The 19,518-nt window shown below is 37.6% G+C and overlaps 1 protein-coding gene across 1 annotated transcript in view; it reads right to left on the bottom strand.

Moving 5' to 3' along the window:
* The window catches only part of FHL2 (four and a half LIM domains 2), a 115,327-nt gene extending 96,354 nt beyond the window's left edge, over window positions 1-18,973 (bottom strand). Inside the window, exon 1 of the mRNA XM_036756049.1 lies at window positions 18,639-18,973. The gene's annotated coding sequence lies outside the window, so the exon portion shown is untranslated. The remainder of the gene's footprint in view (window positions 1-18,638) is intronic.
* Between the last annotated feature and the right edge of the window lie 545 nt (window positions 18,974-19,518).

Raw genomic sequence — 19,518 nt, 5'->3', positions numbered from 1 at the left:
TTGTACAAGAAGACTTGAATAAAAGAAAAAAAAGAAAGAAAGTGAAGAATATCATGCTTCAGTCTGTATTCAGTTAATATCAGTCCTTTCTCTGGAGGCAGATAGTAACAGTTACTCTTCATTATTAGTCCTTTTGGATTGTCTTGGATCATTGTATTGCTAAGAATGACTAAGTCATTCCCAGTTCTTCATGGAACAGTATTGCTGTTACTGTGTACAATGTTATCCTGGTTCTGTTCACTTCACTATGCATCAGTTCATATAAGTCTTACCAGATTTTTCTGGAATCATCCTGCTTGTCATTTCTTATAGCACAATACTATTCTGTTACAATCATATACCACAGTTTGTTTAGCCATTCCCCAATTAATGGGCATTCCTTTGATTTCCAATTATTAGCTACCAAAAAAGAGCTGCTATAAATATTTTTGTACAAATAAGTCCTTCCCTGCCCCCCTTTTTGGATGTTTTTGGGATATGGACCTAGCAGTACTATCTCTTATTTTAAAAAAATTTCCTGAAGCCTTATAGTTTTGCTTTAGACCCTCATTTTATCTTTGTGAATTCTTACATTTAACTTATATGAATCCTTATGTAAACACATTGATGGATTCCTCTTTCTAATCCATTCTACTCCCTTTTCTATTTTGTTGGTTAGTTTATCCCATTTACATTCATCGATATGATTATTAATTATGTATTTCCTGTCATACTATCATACTTTTCCCTATTGCTGCCCTCCCCCTAGACATTCTTTACAGAGAACAAAGTGATAGTAGGAATGTCAGCAACTAATATTCTCTAATTGAAGTAATCTGTGCTCATACCACTGTCCTCCTCTCTTCTTCTTGTGGTGACCTCAATCACTAGTGTCCTTTCCTCCCTCCCTCCCTCCCTTCCTTCCTTCCTTCCTTCCTTCCTTCCTTCCTTCCTACCTACCTGCCTCCCTTCCTTCCTTCCTTGCTCCCTTCCTTCCTTCCTTTCTCCTTTCCTTCCTTTCTACTGGCTACCGGCTGACATGTAGGCATATAAGCCAGAGATCAAAGAGAGGGGGAAAGGACCCATAGGCACAACAGTATTCATAGTAGCACTTTCTGTTATGACAAAAAACTGGAAACAAAGTCAATGTCCATCAAAGTGGGGAATGACTGAATAAATTATAAGAATGTATTATAATATTATTGCTCTGTAAGAATTGATGAAAGGGGGTGATGACCCAGGAGAGTGCCAATTCTGGCTAATGGTGAATGGAAACTAAATGTGTTAGAGAGACCTTGGGAACCCAAAGAATCATAACTGCTTGATTTTTTTTTGTGCTTTAACAATTAAAAAAATATTACCTCATTTGAGTCTCACAATAGCGTTGTAAGATAGGTAATGCAATTATTTTTTAATCTCTGTTTACAAATGAGGCTCAGAGAGGTTATGTGACTTTTCCAGGGTCAATTAGTAGGTATCAGAATTGGGATTTAAACCCTGGTCTTCTGCCTTTAAATCTAATGTTCATTTCACTATACCACAGTTGCAACGAGTTATTTAGTGAATATTTGTTGTTGAGTTGTTTTCAGTTGAATCTGACTCTTTGTTAAGCCATTTGGGATTTTCCTGTCAAAGATACTGGAATGATTTGCCATTTCCTTCTCCAGCTCAATTTGCAGATGAGGCATCTGAAGATGCCAATCAATCCAAAAGAATTAAGTTCCTATTCTTTGCCAGGCACTGTTTGAGGTACTTTCTGTACAAATACCGGATATCCCAAAAATCTTGTTGCAGCTTTAAGCTTTAGTTATTTAAAGTTACATTAAGTGTTTTAGGAAACCCTATATAAAGCATGAAACCATGCCTCCTCTCAAGGAGCTTGCCTTCTACCCGGGGAGACATATAGAAGTACATGCAGAATAAATGCAAGATAATCAAGTACAGCATAATATAAAAAGACATTAGAAGTTGAAAGGAAGGAACAAGGAAAGGTGACCTTTATGCTGTCTTTTGAAGGAAGAGATTCTATGTGACAGAGATAAGAAGGCAGTGCATTCTAGGCATAGGGTACGGCCAGTGCAAAGAGAAAGTCAGTTGGTGCTATCAGAGAGTATGGAAAAGGAAGAAATATATGATGAATCTAAAATAGTAGATGCAGGCCAGGTTTTAAAGGGCTTTAGAAGTCAAACAGACGCATTTCTATTTTATCTTAAAGGTACGAGGGAGACATTGGAATTTATTCAATAGGGGAATGGCATGATCAGATCTTTGGTTAATAGTCAGCTGACTGGGAAAGATGAGGTAGAGATCAATTAGGAGTCAGCAGCAATAGTCTAGGCTAGGGGAGATGGGATGAAGGCCTAAATTAAAGATGTGAGCTATACAAGTACAGTGAAGAATGCAAATTTAAAAGATGTTGTGGAGGTAGAAATCAGATCTGTCCATTTATGTGTGTGGAGAGGGAAGGTGAGAAGTCGAGAGTGATGTTGAGGTTATGAACTTGGGAAACCAGAGGAATGATGCTGTCTGAAGTTTAGAAAGGGGTGGATTGGAGAGGGGGAGATAATGAATTCTGCTAGGGATCTCTTGAATTTGAGGTGTGTTTGGAACATCCCTAATGAGGCGTCTGTTGTTCACCCTTTGTTTTCAAGGAGGATCAATGACATCTTAGGGGAGGTCTTGATTTGCCTGGGAACTGGATTTAAGTGAGGCAGAGTTACCCAAAGTCATCAGCCTCACTCTCTCCTCCAGAATCATCAAAGTCCAGCAGCAATGGCTTGGGATGCAGTGCATGACCTTGGCATCTTCAACAGCTGACCAAGTTCTAAGTGCTCCACAGTGCCTGCTTCAGTCACCTTCATGGCCATTGGAACAAATTGTTCTCGTCCACCTGTTCCATCAGAAGAAGTCTTCACATGCTTGGGGAAGAAGGTCTTGAGGCCTCTCAGTTCCCCTCAGCCTAGTTAGCCCATCTGCTGAGACAGTTTATTGGGATGTGGCTGCTGCCCATGCCACAACTTTCTGGAGCCACAGATGAGAGGTTGGGGGACAGGGAGACACCAAAGGTGGGTGAACAGCCCTGAAAAAGTCTTGGCAAACCCTCATACTAAAGGTGTTAGCCCTCCTTGAACACCCCATGGTGTTGCAATTGAAGCTCAGGAGAGATGTGGGCTGGCTACACAGACATGGAGTAATTTATATAGAGTTGATCATTAAACGGTTACTGATTAAATGATTACTGGTGAGGTCACAGAAAGAGAACAGTTACAGGGTGTGATGCAGATGATGAGTCAGCAAAGGAGACTGGGAAAGACTGGTCAGGCAGGTAGGGGAAAAATCAAGAGAGAGTGGTATCATGAAAACCCAGAGAAGAGAATGTACCCAGGAGGAGAGTGATAATAATTCCTGTAATATTTATTTCATGAAATTACATGCTCTAATGGATTGAGAACCTCTGAGAATCAGGAAGACCTGGGTTCAGATGCTATCTCTGACCAATTCTGGCTATGCATCTCAGGGCATCAGACAACACTCTTAGACTATAAGTTTACAGGATAGGTGCTGCTATGTATTAGTAGAAAGCAGCTAAGTGGCACAGTGGATAGAGTGCCAGTCCTGGAGTCAGAAGGATCTGAATTCAAATCTGTCCTGATGCTAGCTTTCTGATCTTGGGTAACTTAGCCATATTTGCCTCAGTTTCCTTATCTGTAAAATGAGCTGGAGAAGGAAATGGCAAACCACTTCAATATCTTGGCCAAGAAAATCCTGTATGGAGTCATGAAGAATTGGACATGACTGAAACAAATGACTGAACAATAAAAATGTATCGGTAGAGGGTGTTTCTTTATCAAAAGTTCCCTACATGGTCTGGGCCAAGAACAAGAAAATCTACTTCAACAGGTTGTGAGGCTCAAATTAAATAATATACATAATCTAATACTAATTTGCACAGGTCTATCAAAATCTCAGTTATTATATGTAAATCACCACAATGCCTCTTTACAAATATAATGATCTTTGTTGTCTAGGAAGGGAAACTGAGGTACAAAGCAAGGAAGTTTCTTGAATCTCAGTGAAAAATCCCCAACAATGTTAGGAACAGGTTTTGATTTGTAGCTCAGTGTTTTTGAGCAACTAGCCAAACAATGCTGCTCCTTTTTAGCATTTAGTCATTGAAAAAAATCCGTAAAACTTTCTATAATGGGAAGGATGTTGATCTTTGTGTCTTCATATCTGGAGCAAATTCTGTAGGGTAAAAGGCACACACATTCTCCTCTAAGACATAAAACTGTCTTTAAATTTCACTTCAGGAGAGAGTACCTTTCAGTGATGGTTGAACTGGTATAAAACAGAAGATTGCAAAATGTTCCAGGCCCCTATAAAAATACTGTGCTATACCTCAGTGTGCAATGATCGACTTGGATAGACTTAGCCCTTCTCAGCAATGCAAGGACCTAAAACAATTCCAAAGGACTCATGATGGAAAATGCCATCCACATTGCAGGGAAAGAACTATGGAGTCTGAATGCAGAGCAAAGCAGACTATTTTCTTTTTGTTTTGTTTTGTTTTGTTTTTCTTTCTCATGGTTCCTTCCATCCATTCTAATTCTTCTGTACAACACGACTAATGTGAAAATATGTTTAATAAGAATGTGTATGTAGAGCTTATATCAGATTGCAGGCCATCTTAGGGAGGGGGGAAGGGAAGGAGGGGGAAAAATTTAAAACTTATGGAAGTGAATGTTGAAAACTAAAAATAAATAAATTAACTTAAAAAATACTGTGCTGTATAGCCAAGAGATGATGTTGATGATGGTGCTAATAATAATTGATAAAATTTCTATGGCTTTTTAAAGTTTACAAAGTATTTGATCTTTAGAACAACTTTATGAGTTAGGTACCATTATCGCCATCCTTTTAAAAATGAGGAAACAGAGTCTGAGGAGTTAAGTGACTTGCCCAGGGTTACACAGCTAGCATGTATATCTAAGTCAGTAATTGAACTTAGATCTTCCTGACTCCCATTCTAGCACTGTATCCACTATACAGAAAAGCAAGTTCACATCCAGTCTAGCGAGCAGCACTAAATTCTTTCTTCTCATTCTCTCTCCAATAATCTGTCCCTCCTTCCCAAAGTGGGGCATATATTGTATGTATGTATGAAATTTCCAATAAATCACAGCATAGTTTATCTTCAACAAGAGACATAGCTCCATAAGAATTCAAACGTAACCCAGTTGAATGAAAAACACATGGTTAAAAAGGGAACCATCATGTGTATTAATTAAAATTCCTTTATAGCTTGCTTTATCTTCTCTCCCAGACATCCTGCCTGGGTCTACTCCTTTCTGTTCTCTAGTAAGCTTCACCTCTCTTTCCTTCCCTCTAGCCATATGTGATAAGCAGCCTTTGATGTTGGGGAGACCATTCCTCCTCTTACTCCCAGAACCCCCACATCATTTCCTTTTTTCCAAATTATGGGAAGAGTCTGGCTGATGGGGCTTCAGTGGCCTCCTACTTCCTGCCCTGTATCCCTTTATAGAAACCCCCCTGAAGTTACCAAATATTCCTTGCTCAAGCATTTTTTGACCTGATTTTATGGTCTGTATGAAGGTAAGGAAATATTCACACATCTGCCCACATGTATGGCACAGACACACACAGACACACGCACACACACATGGACATACACACACAGACACACACACACACACACACACAGACACACACACACACAATGGTGCAGGTGAGTATTCCAACCATGGGTTAAGGCTTCAGAGTCAGGGAACAGGAACTGAAACTAGAGGCCAAGAAAGGTAAGGGGAATATGGTGGTGGAGAGGAGGGGGAAGACTGAGAGATGAGCTAATAATTTTACAATTTTCTTTCAAATGTCGAAGAACTCCTTGTGCAATTCTTCCCTATACTTCCCACTACACATTTCTAAATCATAGCAAGAGATAGTCCTCATTGTCAGGAAATTCTAAAATAGGAGTTCTTATCCTTTTTGGTGTCATGGACCCTTTTGACAGTCTAGTGAAGTCTATGGACCCCTTTTCAGAACACTGTTTTTTTTTAAATCAAGAGGGTTTTTTTTATTGTTTTAAGGTTTAATTTTTTGAGCTGCTATTTTAAAAAAGATATATTTATTTATTTTTAGATTTTGAGTTCTAGATTTTCTTCCCCTGCCTCCCCTCTCCCCTCCCCAAGATGGAACACAATCTGATATAGGCTCTACATATACATTCATATTAAACATATTTTCACGTTAGTCATGTTGTAAAGAAGAATTAGAACCAATGGGAGGAACCACAAGAAAGAAGAACAAATCAGGAGTTCTTAACCTGGGGTCCACAAACTTTTAAAAAAAAAAATCTATATTTTGACAATTGTATTTCAATATAATTGATTTCCTTTGCAATCCTATTTTATTTTATACATTTATAAAATTTAAGCACCTATATATGTATAAATATGTGTATGTGTGTATATGTATATACTTATGTATGTTACAATGTTTCAATCATTAATATATTTTCTAGAAAGATGTAGTTTCTATTAAATTAACCATGATATTTAATAAATTTTATTTTTATAAGATCTGTGGTTATATCAGTGAAAGGAACTCCAAGACTGGAACCTACTCTGAATCTTGTGGTCATAGGGAACTGTCTGGAGACACTGAGAAGTTAAGGGACTCACCCAGGGTCACATATGTCAGAGGCAAAACTTGAATCCAGATCTTTCTGAGTCATCTTGAAGGCCTACCCAATAAGGCCCTATTGCCTCTCCAAATTTTAATTTACACTTATAATCACAACGATGTAATATATATGCTGTCATATCGAGGCTCAAAATAATAATTCAGCAGCTAAGTACATGTTAAATAAACTCCTTGAGGCAACAAGGTGGTACAGTAGATAGACTCTGGAGTCGAGAAGACCTGAAATTCAAAGCAGGCCTCAGATATTAGTTGTGTGACCTTGTACAAGTCACTTAACCTGTCTGCCTCAGTTTCCTTAACTGTAAAATGGGGAAAATAATAGCATTGATTTCACTGGGTTGTTGTGTGGATAAAGTGAGACAATTGTAAAGTACTTAGCACAGCGTCTGGCATATAGTAGGCGCTGAATAAATATTTGTTTCCTTCCCTGCCTCTCGCCTTTTCCCCCTCTATGATGTCCTTTTCATCCTGAGGCTTTGTATTAACATTTGACTCAGTTTCATTCTCCTTTTTTTAAAAAAATAAGATATGGTATTAAATAAGTTAGAGTGATGGACTATTTCAGAGAGTCAAGGTCTATGTCATTGGAATAAAGGATTTGAAAAGGACTAAGATGCATTTTAGCTCTCCCAAAACATCATTAACAGACCCTCCATTCTAATTTCTAGCTTTTCACTTCAGGATGTTTCTGCTTTCATGTATGGTACTCATTGCTTCTTATGAAATGCCAACATAACTGCCAAACACAATCCTGAAGAGCTTTGGCCAAGAGCCTTCTCAAATATAGTTTATTAACCATAAATTGGAAAAAAGATGGTGATTCTTCGAGTAGGGGCAATATTCAGAAACTTGTTTTATACTATTTCATAACTGTTTTCCCACTGCGTAGTGCTGGGACTGTTTTCTCAATCCATCCTTCAATGAGCATTATTAAGCATTTACAAGATGCTCAGTGCTGAGAATACAAGGGCAAAAACAGTCCTTGCCCTCAAGGAGCTTATGTTCTACTGAGGGAGTCAACAGGAAAATACTATGTATGGAAAAGATACAAGCAGTGTAAATGGAAGGTAATATGAGAGGAAGAATAGGATTGGAGAGGACCTCCTGAGAAGGTAGGCTTTGAGTGAATCTTGAAGGAAGACAGGGAAGGGAGGAGTGACAAAGAGGCACATAATAGGTGCTTAATAAACATTTATTGAGGTAAATTGAATTGAACTAGGAAAAAGTTTCTTGAAAACCTCGAAAGGAAAGAATATACAGGGAGAGAGACAGTATAGTTGCAGGGGTGGGGAATCTGTGGCTTCAAGGCCATACGTGACCTTCTAGGTCCTTGGGTACAACCTTTTGACTGGGTCCAAGTTTTACAGAACAAATCTTTTTCCAGTTGTAGGAGAGTCAGAGAAAGTGTTGAGTGCCATGTGTGGAGAACAGTCAGTACGACTGGATTATAGAGTGCATAGAAGGAAGTAAGTGTAAGTTGGCTGGAAAGGCAGAAAGGGTCTGGGTTATAGGCTCCAAATGCCATAGAAATTTATATGTGATCCAGAAGATATTAGGGAGTCAATGGTATCTATTGAATGGGTGACATTCATGGTGAAGAGAAGAACACTGTCAATTTGTACTTTAAGAAAATCACTTTCAGAGCCAAACAGTGGATAGATTGGACTAGGGAGAGACCTGAGGCAGGGAGACCAATTAAGAGGTTATTGCAACAATTTTGGCAAGAAGTGATGAAAGCCTGTACAAGAGCGATGACCATGAGTGGAAATAAGGGAATGCATATGAGAGATGTTGTAAAAATAAAAGTGATATAATTTGACAACAGATTAGATGTGTGAAATGCATGAGAGTGAGGAGTCAAGGAAGGCAATAAGATTTCGAGCCTGGGTGAAAGGTGGTTGGCTCCCCTTCCTTAGAAAGAGGAAGAAAATAGGGGAAAAGAGGTTTGAAGAAAACGATGAGTTCCATTAGGACGTGTTGAGTTTGAGATATCTAATGGACATCTAATTTGAGATGTCCAAAAGGCAACCGGTGATGTGGAACTAGAACTCAGGACAGAAATTAGATCAGGTTATATAGGCCTGGAAATCATCCGCAAAAAAGAGGGCTGGTCAGACGGCTAGGAGGAGAGCTCCCTTCTGATTGGAGGCCTGGACGGTAGAGTACTAAATGCTTCCTGATGCTTTCCTTTGTAAAGGACAGAAATTGGACTTTCAGCTCACTCAGTTTCCCGCCTGCAGTTCTGCTTGGTTTCAACTTCATGGAACAAAATGCCCCAAGCTGTGTCCTCCCTGTCATCCCCAGCCCTTTTCCACTTCCTTTTGTGTATTGTCTTCCCCCGTTAGACTAGGGAACCATGGATAGAACTCCAGATCTGGAGTCAGGAAGGCATGAGTTCAAATGCCACCTCAGATACTTTCCAGCTGTGTGACTCTCGATAAATCAATTAACATTGTATGCCTCATTTTCCTCCTCTGTAAAATGAGCTGGAGGAGGAAATGGTAAACTACTCCAGTATCTTTGTGAAGAAACCCCAAATGGGGTCACAGAGAGTTGGACATGACTGATACCACTGAACGACAAAATTCCCCCATAAAACTAAGCTTCTTGAGGGCAGGAACTGGCTGGTTTTTTAAATTTTGTATCCAGTACTTAGTACAGTGCCTGGCACATAATAGATGCTTAATGAACATTTACTGAGGTGAATTGAATTGACTAGGAAAAAGTTTCTTGAAAACCTAGAAAGGAAAGAATATACAGGGAGACTGACAGTATAGTTGCAGGGGTGGGGAACCTGTGGCTCCAAGGCCACAAGTAGCCTTCTAGGTCCTTGGGTACAGCTTTTTGACTGGGTCCAAGTTTTACAGAACAAATCTTTTTATTAAGGGGATTTGTTCTATGAAGTTTGGATTTCAGTCAAAGGGCCTAGAGGGCCACATGTGGCCTTGAGGCCTCAGGTTCCCTACCCCTGGACAGCGTAACAGAAAGCATACTAGAGTCAAAGGATCTAGATTCAAATCTTCACTCAGCCACATACTACCTGTGTGACCTTAACTTAATCATGTTGTTTCTCTAAATCTATTTTCTCATTTGTAAAATGAGAGGATTATATTGGATGGCCTCCATCTTATTAGCTTTAAATGGCTGTTCCTATGAACCTAGATAAACTATGTTAAATAGTTTGAACTTTATCGATCAGTTTGGTTTTTGAAACTTTCCAAATAGTTCCTTAGGCTTCTTTTTGTGAATACAATACATCAAGGCATTTTATTTTTACTTTATACTGAATATAACTAATGTGAGATGTTTTATTATATTTTTGTCCTTTAGTTGAAGAGAGAGAGGGCTAAAAGTAGATTGTTGTTGTCCACAATTTCATGTAATTGCATTTGGGATTTTGAAATAAGAAAACTCTTCTCTGATCTAGTTTTTCCTTTCTCCAAATTGGATCCAACTGACAAATTGTTTCACAGTTTCTGGTAAATGAATAAGAAGTCCACCAATAAACATTTATTAGATGCTTACTATGTGCCCGCCACCATGCCAAGTGCTGATTCTAAAAAGGTTCAACGCACAGTAGGAGAGATTCCCCCAAAGGAAATTTAAAAGATTCATGTTGAATGGTCTTTAAACTTGAAACAAAATATGTTCTGCATTGGGAGCAAAATCTCCTAGGACAGAAAAGAGACATCCTAGATGTTCTTTATCTTTTGTTTTACCTGAATCTGTGATTTTGTGAGTCTGAGGAACTTTTTGATCTGTAATATATAGTTTTAAAGAGTAGCCTGTGACATTGAGAAGTTAAGTGACACACCCAGAGTCACATAGCTAGTTTTAGTCAGACACAGGACTTGAACTCAGGTCTTTCTGCCTTTATCCACTCATTACACCAATGGCTTTCAAAGTGTGGTCCAGGTTCCCATTACCTGGGTCCCTCTCTCAGGCGTTTTGGAAGGTAAAAACTATTTTTATAATAATACTAAGATGTTTTAATTTCTAATATGGTAAGTAAACCCAAATAAACAAAAGCTTTTAGGGGTCCCCAATAATTTTCAAGAGTGTAAATGGGTTCTGAGATGAAAAAATTTGGGAACCACTCCATGACACCACACTTCCTCTCCAGAAGACCTATCTTATGATCAGTTGTGAAAGATTTAGCTATTCTCAGCATATAACAATCTGAGACAACTCCGAAGGACTTATCATGAAAAATGCTATCCATCCCCAGAGAAAGAACTAATAGTGTCTGGATACAGATTGAAGCACTTTTTTCTTTTACTTACTTTATTTTTCTTGAGGTTTTTTGGGTGTCTGTGTTTTCTTTCACAATATGATTATTATGGATATGTTTTGCATGACTACATAAGTATATCCTATATCGAATTGCTTGCCTTCTGAATGAGGGAAGGAGAGAATTTGGAACTCAAAGTTTTAAAAATGAATGTTAAAAGTTGTTTTTACATGTAATTGGGGAAAAATAAAATACTAAATAAAAAGAAGCTTTATCTTGCATATATAGTATATGAAAGATTGTAATGTATGTATTGTAATACATTATAATATATATGGTATAATATATTATAATATTGTATATATTATAATCATTAAGTAATATGTATTTCTTATTAGCTGATATGCATAGTAATCTCAGATATGTATAAACACAGATTTTTTTCCATGAGGAAGAAGAGGAGAAGATGTTTTATGATGGAAGAAGATGTTATTATGAGGAACAAGAGGGAAGAAGACCAATTTGGATGAAGAAGAAATTCAGTAACCAATTTAAAATTTTAAAAGACTTTATAGAAGATAAAAGCAAGGACATGAAATGGAGGAAAAATATAAATGGGTTGCTTGGTCCGTGGTAAGGCTGTTGAAGCTCAAAATGACTAAGGTACATGATGAATTAAAATCGTTAAAGGTAAAAAGATGAACAAAAAGGGAATATGACCAATGCTCAGGGATGGCAATAATGGACAAAAAAGAAAAGTTATCATTACTAAGTTCTAATTTTGGTCCTGGTTTGAGTGATTTTTTTTTTCTGCCAAGAGAAATTATCTTCACAACGAACAGGAAAAAACAAGCATGGCTAAAAATTGCTTCCCAAGTTAAGTGTGGTGGCCAACACCTGTAATCCCAGCTTTGAGAGATACTGAGGCTGGTGTATTGCTTATACTTGGGATTTCTAAGCTGCAGTGGGCTAAACCTATTTGGTATCTGATTTAAATTTGGCATCAATATGATAATCCTCTGGGAGCCGTAGGTCACCAAGTCGATGACAGAAGAGTGAACTGGCCCAGATTAAAGCTTCTGTGTAGATCAGCAGTCAGATCAGATCTATGAGTAGCCCCTGAACTTCTAGTCTTGGTGAGATAGGAAAATCCAATCTTTAAAAACAACAACAAAAAAATGAAAAATAAAAATAATTCTAATAGAATCATTCTCTGGTTCCCAACGGCTAATGCTTTCTTCTCCAACGTTACCTTGTATTTGATTTGTAGATTTGTACCTATATACATGTTGTCTCCACCATTAAAATATAAGCTTCCTTTTCTCTGCATTTTTTTGTGAATTTTTTTGCTCTAATGCATGATCAATTTTTGTGAAAGTGCTATGGACAGCTGAGAAAGAATTATACTCCTTCCTATTCCCACTCAGTTTTCTCCAGAGGTCTATTATATCCAAAGAATATAAAGCTTCTTGAGAGCAGGGATTGTTTTGGTTTTGTCTTTGGATTCCTAGTGCCTAGCACACTCTTGGTCACAGAGTAGGAACTTAAATGAAAGATTGTTTGATTTGTAAGAGAGCACCTAGCTATCCAGCTCAAGTCACTAGCACCAGCTGAACTATGTCTGAGGGTACCAAAAGACCTGGCAGATATGATTATTGAGCTGCTCTCATGTATCTTGAAAAGACTGGAGAACTGGAGAGGGTGCCACAGGATAGGAGACAGGTGAATAAATGTGGACTTGATATTCAGAAAAGGGAAGAGGGTGGCATGCTATAGTCTGATAAACTTTGATTTCTGGCAAAATTCTAGAATATATATTTTAATAAGTAGTGTTTGAGCACTCAGAAAGGGAAGTGGTTGTCACTAACAGACTTTTAAAAATTTCATTCATGATTCATTCCATTGGTTATGATTCTTCTTTACTCCTGGACTATTATGTAAATAAGTTCAATGTGAAAGTATATGTAGATCCTAAATTGGATTACATGCCATCTTGGAAGGCAGGGTGGAGGAGAGGGAGGGAGAGAAAATTTGGAACCCAAAACTTGTGGAACTGAGTGTTGTAAATTAAAAATAAAAAATAAATTTATTTAAAAAAATTTCATTCAACCTGGCACAAACAAAAACAAGTTTTGTCAGCCTTATCTCATTTCATTTTTTGACAGGGGTACTGATTAGAAGATGGGGGAATGCCACAGACATAGACTACCCAAAATATAGCAAAATCTTTGACAAAATCCCTTGAGTTATTATGGACGAAATGGAAAGATATATGCTAGATGATACCATATAGTTAGGTGAATTTGGAACTGGTTTAATGCATTAATAATGGGTTCTATTTCAAACCGGAGGGATATCTATAGAAGAGTATCCCAGGGGACTATCCTTGGCCCAGTGATATTTAACATTTTTTAGCAATGGCATATTTATAAAATTGACAGATAATATGAAGCAAAGATGATAGATCAGATATTCTAATATTTAATTATTAATAATATAATTAATTATGATACTAATTAGCCTATTAGTATGTTATAATAATTAATTATTAATGATTCAGTTCCAAGTCAATAATCTAGAATGAAAGATCAATTCCAATTTGAGGAAATTTAATAGGAAAAAAATGTAATATAACTTAAATGTCATTTAGGTAAAAAAAATATCACAGGCACAGCACTTATGGTCTAATTTATATTATAGTGACTTGGGGCAGCTAGGTGGTGCAGTGGATAGAGTGCTGGGCCTGGAGTCAGGAAGACTCATTCATCTTTGTGAGTTCAAAACTGCTTTACTTGCTATGTGAACCCGGGAAAGTCATCTAACCCTGTTTGCCTCAGTTTCCTAATCTGTAAAATGAGCTGGAGAAGGAAATGACAAGCCACACCAGTATCTTTGCTGGGAAAACTCAAATGGGGTCACAAACATGTCAAAACAGAAACGACTGAACAAGAACAAAACAGGGAAAATGTAATATAACCTGAATGTCATTTAGGTAAAGTAAATAAATAAACTTCACAGGCATGGCACTTATATTCTAATTTATATTATAGTTGTTTTTAGACATGTCTTACACCCTCTCTATTAGGATATAATTTCCTTGGAGATAAGAACTTTATCTTGTTTTTCTTTTTTATCCCTGATATTTAGCGTAGTGAATTGCAAATAACATATGCTTCATCAATGTTTGAATTGAATTAATGAACAACAAAGATGGCTTTTCCTGAGCTAAAAACTTGTTTAAAAACTGAACAATTATTCAGGATAAGTAAAATAAGGTAGTTTTCTATTTAATGACTTTTTGAAAAGAAACATGATTGAACTCAGGATGGATGACTAGAAGAAGCACGCATAGTGAATCTTATAACAAGCCATTCTATACTTTAAGATGATGAATTAGGATTTTTCAATTGCTTTGGTAGATTCAGAGCTAAAGGCAATAATACTGATCTCAATGTTTCTTCCAGAACTGAGCTCTGGGAAACATGCAGCTGGTCTCTTAGAAGAAATTGACTAAATCGGTATCCTATTGTCCTTCATTTTGTATTTGTACTAAACCACAGATTGACATTGAAATTGTTCCAGATAGATCATCCTAGGACTGAGCCCAAGCAGAAAACATTATGCAGTTACAATTCATCCCCCCCGAAAACAAACGGCTCCCCACAGCTAGTTCAGATATTTCTACCTTCTCTCATTCTGATTAGATGTCACAATGCAAAGAAATACAAAATGCTTGCAAATCAAAATGGAATTCTTGTATTTTTCCCTTGGCTATATCCTCAATATCTATTTTAACTCTCTTTTCCCTCTATTGTAGGTATTTTTCTAAATATGCATACATATGTTAGAAACACATAACCATAGCTTATGTGAATTATTTGAATGGCTTGGTGATGACATTAACTTGTTCTGATTTCATTTGACCATTTTTCAGCATCAGTTATTAACCAGAGGAAAAGATTGCTATTAAAATGAACAAAAAGGAGTTTTTTTTCTTTCTCTATCCTTACTCTTCAAACTTAAAAATGATCTTTCTAGTTTAGAAGAAGTTAACAGCCTTAGGTTCTAAAAATTCTCTGTTAGAAAAAAAATTGTTTTTACAAGATAGCATTTTAAAAAATAGCATGACATTTATAAAATACATCTGTTAAATACCAAATTCTCCAAAGCATATGTTATTGTTGCTTTTAATTTTCCAAGCACGATTTAAGGACCTTTGAGAGTATAATTACAGGAAGCCAAATTAACCTGGGTAGAAAACAAAATCAATAAAATTAGATGCTTGGTGATGTATAGACTGATATGAAAATCTCTAAACTAATTTTTTTTTCCAATTTTTAGCTGATAATTTGGCTAGGGTAGAAGTAGCTTCACAGTACTCTGGCACAATTTTATTTTTGTGCATTAAATGAGGATCAAATAAGATCACGTATGTAAAGTGCTTTGAAAACCTGAAAGTGCTAAATTAATATTATTGGTATCAATGAGCTAACTTGATTTTGAATTTGAGGTTCTATATCAGGATTAGTGAACTGTCATTCATTCAGAATGGTTTGGGAAAGGATGGCTCTGGTTAATTTAATATTCTATTGAAAAATAATTTGTAAAGAATTAAAATGAAAAGTATATAATTAATAAAAATACTACGACACCTAGTTGGACTGGCAGTTCAATGAATAACTATGAGTGTATATGTATATATATATGCACATGAACACATATACATATGTGTATACACTTATATACATATATACCCCTACTTAAATATATACATATAAACTCATACTGTATATGAATATAAACATGCATACATGCATATACACACACATAAACTTTTTCAGGCAGTGCAAATTAGAGAAGACCTGAACTCTGAAATGACTAAGGGGGAGTCAGGAAGATTGGGTTGGAAAACTATGCAGCCCTTTCAGTGTTTCCAAGTTGCTCACTTTTGCAAAAATACTTCTTCTTATTGTGACTATAGTGGATAGAGCCGGCCTCTAAAATCAAGAAAACCTGGATTCAAGTCTTGCCTCTGACAATAATTGGTTCTGTGAACCTGGACAAGCCATTTAATTTCTCAATGCCCCAGGCAACTCTCTAAGACTATAAGTTGCACAACATTTGCTGGTCTACATATTATATTTGTATACTCAGTGGCTAGAAGAGTTCCTGGCACATTTTGTTGCTGTTCAGTCGTGTCTGACTCTGTGACTCCATTAGGGGTTTTCTTGGCAAAGATATTGGAGTGATTTGCCATTTCCTTCTCCAGCTCATTTTACAGATGAGGAACTGAGGCAAACAACAGTGCTTACTTAATAAATGTTTATTGATTGATTTCCATAAGTAATAGTTATATTGATATGATTATAGATCTCAGAAAAAGATTTGAGGGAAGGGGGAAGAGATTGGCAGCTAGAGTAAAAATGAAGAAGTTTAATTGGCTCTGGAGCCAATTATGTATTATGTGTGCCTATTGGCAAGATCACGGACTCATTGAAGTAAGAAGTAACCCTAAAACACACTGACTACAATTTAACTTTTAATTTTTGTGAAATTCGGATATGCTTAGGCTAGATTTGTCACAAATATACATGTAATTTATGTAATAAATTACATATGGTCTAGTCTGGCCATATACATGAGCACTATAATGCATGTGTATACACATAAAGCATGTTATATTATCATAACATATAATAATGTAGCATATGTGTATGTTGTAAATTGCTTTTATTATACACTGTCCCAAAAGTCTTAGTGCAGTCTAAGCTTTAATAAGCTGACAATTGTACTAAGACTTTTGGAACACACTGTGTTATACATAGATGCATGTTTTTATAGATACATATTTGTGCTAAATGCCAGGCTGGATGAATCAAAAGCTGGAATTAAGGTATCTCAGATACGTAAATGATACCATTCTGATGGCAGAGAGTGAAGCAGAATTAAGAAGCCTCTTGATGAGGGTGAAAGAGGAGAGTATAAAAGCTGGCTTGAAGCTTTATGTTAAAAAACTAAGATATTGGCAACTGGTCCCATCACTTCCTGGCAAATAAAGGGAAAAGAAATGGAAGCGGTGTCAGGTTTTTTATTCTTGGACTCAAATATCACGGCAGACAGTGACTGCAGCCATGAAAGTAAAGGACACTGGCTCCTTGGAAGGAAAGCTCTGGAAAATCTGGACAGCATACTAAAAAGTAGAGACATCACCTTACTTACAAAGGTCCATATAGTCAAAGCTATGGTTTTTCCAGTAGCAATGTATGGCTGTGAGTTAGACTGTAGGGAAAACTGAGTGCCACAGAACCTATGCTTTCAAATTGTGGTGCCACAGAAGACTTTTGAGAGTCCTTTGGACAGCAGAGAGATCAAATAAGTCAATACTTAAAGAAATTAATTCAGGCTATTCACTGGAAAATCAAATACTGAAGCTGAAGTTTAAATATTTTGGCCACATAATGAGAAGATGGGGCTCATTGGAAAAGATCCTGATGTTGGAAAAGATTGAAGGCAAAAGGAAGAGGGGATGGCAGAGGATGGGATGGATAGATGGAAACAGTGAACATGAACTTGGAGAGACTTGGAGAGAGAGAGAGAGAGCAGAGGACAGAAGGGCCTGGAGTGCTATGATCCGTGGGGTCATGAAGAGCTGAATATACTGAACAATTGAACAGCAACAAATCCTATTTGCCATAAACTCTTGTTTATTGTATCTGACCATGAGCCCCATTATAGAGCAAATACTTATTACAAGGACTTGGATCTACCATTAGTCAACTCTGCCTCTCCCAACATTTCTTAAACACAGCCACAAGTACTTAAAACCTCATGAAATACGACTAGTTTTATAAAACAGGGGTTAGAGTTGGCCCCCCTATACTAGCATCATAAAGGGGTTCTACAAACAGCTTTCTTTTATAGACTTGAGGTAGGAAACAGCACTTTCCTGGCTTCTGAGGAGAGGTAACTAAGCAACCAATGTGAGGTGCCAAGCAGTTGGCTGGGCTCTAGCATTCATGACTCAGTCCTAGGCACATCAGGCCAGAATCTACTGCAAAAGCGTGACTGCATTTTCTTTTGGAAAGCCCACAACAGCTATTTGTGCTTTCATACCATAAGCCATAACAAGTCATTTGTTTAAACATATTTTCCCAGTGTGTAATCAGTCTCATCAGTGATTTGCCTTTCACCCAGAGGCACCCGCAGGCCATCAGGAAATGCTGTCACGGAGAAAAGCCTAAAATGCAATATGGAGGTTTTCATCCCTATTTTTTTTGTTGTTGTTTATTATTTCAGAATTTTCCAGTTTCCAAATATTCTACAAGAAGCAAAAAAAAAAAAAATGACCAAGGCCTTTTCCATGCAATTTTCTATTCAAATGAGAAGGACAGTCCACATTGAATGAAAAAAGCCTCTATTCTTTTAGAACAATCTGCAAAGGGACAGGATTTTGCTGGTGTCAGGGGTAACACTGCATAATGAGCCCAGCTGTTTAGCACCTGGATGGCAGCCCCAGACTGGCATCAAAAGGCGAAATTATGTGGGCAGAAATGGCTAGAAGGGAAACTAACAGTTTTTAAAGCTCTCTCCCCCAAATAGCAAAGCTTTCTTACATTAAGTGTTTGTTATCTTACTGGCAGCCCAGGAATGGGAGAGGAAGGAGGCGGAAAGACAATGACTGTGGATCAAATCATTTCAACCTTACCTCGGCTACAACCCAGTGACAGCTCCTTTCGGTCGGCTCCCTTGCTTGAAATGAGAGGACAGCGGCCAGTGCAGGGGCTTACTGCTTTATTGGATTACTCCTAACTATGTCTTTAGTAATTAGACAGGTCTTCTCTTGCCAGAGAGAGCTATAAATATAGTATCACCAAAGAAACAGCCATCCACAGAAGATAAGAACTGAAGAACCTCCGCTCTGGAAGCCTTTTAAGGCATCCAAATTAAGGCAGCACAGACCTCCTAATGAAAGGGGGCTGCCAGGCTCCCCTTTTGGTCCGTTCACTCCAAGGACATACTAAACCTATGTAAATATCTCCGCAAGCAAAGTGGAGGGGGGTTATTGGAGGGGAAGGAGAGAATTTCAGCTTTATCAAGCCTATGACAGACTGTTAGATTGCCACAACTGCGGTGTGTCAGGAACATATTACAGGTTTGGAGGGCCAAGGACAGCTTCAGAAGTCAGCCTTTTAGAGGTAGCTTGGAACTAGAAGTACCTTTGACTTAGTCACCGTAAAACACTTGTGGAGTCAGTGAGGGCTCTTCCATCATCTTCTAGTGGTAAGCTTTCAAGTTCTGTTCTTGAAACTGCTATCCCACAAGCCTTTCTTTAATCTTCATGAGAAGATTCACGGGGTGAGAATCTTGGCATCATACCCTTGGATAGCCTGAGAGGGGGAGGGGCAGGAATAATGAACAACAAGCATGTTTTTCTAAGCTATTCTAGTGACTTCTGGCTCCATGAATGATTTTTCTCCCGAGCATTCAGTAAGAGAAGACTTTATCGTAACAACAATGTTGCTAGTAGCTGTCGTGGGAGCGAAAGACCAATGATAAGACCAATAACAAGAGCGCACAGGAGGGCT

Source organism: Trichosurus vulpecula, chromosome 4, assembly GCF_011100635.1.
Source record: "Trichosurus vulpecula isolate mTriVul1 chromosome 4, mTriVul1.pri, whole genome shotgun sequence".
Lineage (NCBI taxonomy): Eukaryota > Metazoa > Chordata > Mammalia > Diprotodontia > Phalangeridae > Trichosurus > Trichosurus vulpecula.
This window is presented reverse-complemented; position numbering and strand designations above follow the sequence as displayed.